General features: G+C 41.6%; 1 protein-coding gene across 1 annotated transcript in view; it reads left to right on the top strand.

Annotated features, from left to right (window-relative positions):
• KCMF1 (potassium channel modulatory factor 1) overlaps positions 1-105 on the top strand; it is an 81,107-nt gene extending 81,002 nt beyond the window's left edge. The window contains exon 7 of the mRNA XM_045979399.1: positions 1-105. This exon is cut by the window's left edge and continues 2,011 nt beyond it. The gene's annotated coding sequence lies outside the window, so the exon portion shown is untranslated.
• Positions 106-2,600: the final 2,495 nt, after the last annotated feature.

The raw sequence follows: 2,600 nt of genomic DNA, 5'->3' as shown, positions 1-2,600 counted from the left end.
GGTTGTGGAGACGTTTCAAAAACCAGTTTTCAAGCTGTGGTCTTTTCAAACACATCTTCTGCACATAAGTCACACATTTCAATAAAGCATTTTCAAGACTGTTGACCACTTGAATTTCTTTGCTGTTGGTGAATTAGCCTAACCATTACGCAGAGATAGTATTGTATCTCTAATCCAGGAGATTTTTTTTTCCTTTTTATGTGAAACGTGGAGGTCCCGATTTTGGGTGAATGCATTGCTTTGGATGTGAGAAACAGGAATTGCCAATAATGTGCTTTCCCTTTTCTGCACAAGTTCTGGGAAAATGTAAGATCCTTCCTTTTTTCACATGGTTTGAGGGAACAACTGTAAGTCCATTCAGGGCAGTTTAATTTAGATGATCAGTTGAACACTTAAGCAGAACTAAAGGTTCATAAGATTCCATCTCATGTAGAATACTGTATATTAATTATTTTTTACCAGATATTTTACAAATACCTCACCTCGTCCTGTATGTAATCAATAATAATGTATTTTAGGCTAGAAAGACACAGACTATCAATATAAAAAATATATTTAAGCCCTTCAAATTCTTGTGTCCTTTTTCTTTAGTTTCTGAATTAACATCATGCTGTTGGATTTATTGAATGAAAATAATTACGAAGATTTTGAGATACAGAGGGAACAAAATTCAGTATACCATTGTTTGTTACTACTACACCCTCAAATTTCTAAGGACCAGATCCTGATTTTTGCAGGGGTTTTGTTGAGTTTTGAGTATTTAGGGCGTAAATTGGAAGTATCCTTTCTGTAGTGCTTGTCTCTACTTCCTGGTTGGATATAATTTAAGTCTTTCTGCTCAGCGTGTTCCAGGAGTTTAATGTCAAGACTCAGAAAACCCCAAAAAATTGATAGTGAAGAAGAAGACCTACGGAGAATGTTGGAAACTGTACTTCTATTTCTGTGTGAATTACGGAGTAGAAGATACAGTGTGTTTAAGAATCCCAAACTAATTCCTGCTAAACCATCATTGTGTGCAGGATAGCGATAGACATTACACTCCTGGATATTTCATCATGGAGAACAATGGAATTTGGAATTTGAGATGTAGAATCTACCTCATTACTTCCCCAGATTGTTTTTCATTCATATTTCAGCTATTTTGAACAAGTAGAAATACCTATGCTTTCATAGCTGCAGTCGTAAGATTCCATTTCTGTGGTTGGCTACAGTGAGATACGTGGATGTGTATTTAGTTTGTATTGTTATTTATTTAATAGAATTGGAGCCTAGGTTTGTTACTAAGGAATAGTCAATTCTTCCATTTACTGGACTCAGGTTATATAATAGCCCTTCTCCCTATGCCCCCCCCCCCCCCAAAGAAATGTAGCTTAGGATAGCAGATACCTTGTTACCGTAAGAGAAGTAACACAACATTCATCCCACTATCTACTTAAAGCAAATAAAAGGTGATCGAGAGGAAGGGTAGCAGAAGGAGGTGGTTGGAGGAAAAGGGTCTTCTGAATGGGATCCCTGCCCCTGAAAAAGATTGAGTAAAAGTCTAACCTAAGTGGAGGTTAATCTGGGGAGGACCGTCCTGTGGGGCCTGGACTGCGCGAGAACAGTGTACCAGAGGAGCTGGCACTAAGAACTCTTCAACAAATGCATCCGTCCTGTGGAGGAAAGCCTGCAGCGACATTTGTAGGAAATATCTTGGGTTTTCAAAGTCTATGCTCTCAGAGTTGCGGAGGCACATGCAAGCTTCACTCCATGTGCGGTAATAGGTAAACATTAACTCTTGGTTCTATTTTTCGGCCTATCTCTCTTCTTAAATATTTGCTCTAGAAATAAAATAGACGAGTGTGGGGAGTTCCTTGCGGAAGGATCCCCACAGCACATCTCAGATACAGACGTTCGTTGCCACTCCCTCAACTTCACTAACATTCAAATGTTCAAAGAGGACTGAAAACTCCACGAAGTGGGCCCAGATGAATCCCACATGGCATTTGAGGCCCCTGTTACCAGGTGGGTTGTGCCCTAGTCAGGGCCCTCAAATTACACGGTAGGGTGCTCCCTGCAAGCCCACAGGTTTTACAAAGTCAGCTGAACTATACAGCAACGGGTAAAAGGTCATTCAATCAAAAAGAAGCCCTGCAGTATGATTTTGTGTCCCCAAGGCTGCTCCTTGGCATGCAGCTCATGCACAGACCCTACTGAGTGTGCATGGGGATTTGAAAGGCCCGTGGGCCATGTGCACAAACCCCTCAAAGGGCTGCCTTCCTCAGGCCTAGCCTGACAGTTTCTCTCTTCTAGTCTAAGAGGCCTTTAGTAATCCTTTACAAAGCACCAAGGACCTGGTCTTCACTTTGTTTCTTGTGTAGACAGTTGGATGTGGCCTGTGGTTTGATGGCTGCTCTGTCTCCATAAACCAGGGGCACTGTCCTCCCGATCTACTTTTTGAGTTCTTGGCGGGTACAGAGTTTTGGGCTAAGCCTAACCATCATTGACAACTTGCGATTTTTACAGACATTTCCCCGCAAGAGAATTTTTCAGAAACAATTTCCTAAAAGAGCCCTTCTTCCTCTCCCAGCTGGGGGGTGTCTGAGGGTCACCAAGCCTGT

This window comes from Meles meles, chromosome 15 (assembly GCF_922984935.1).
Source record: "Meles meles chromosome 15, mMelMel3.1 paternal haplotype, whole genome shotgun sequence".
Classification (NCBI taxonomy): Eukaryota; Metazoa; Chordata; class Mammalia; order Carnivora; family Mustelidae; genus Meles; species Meles meles.
This window is presented reverse-complemented; position numbering and strand designations above follow the sequence as displayed.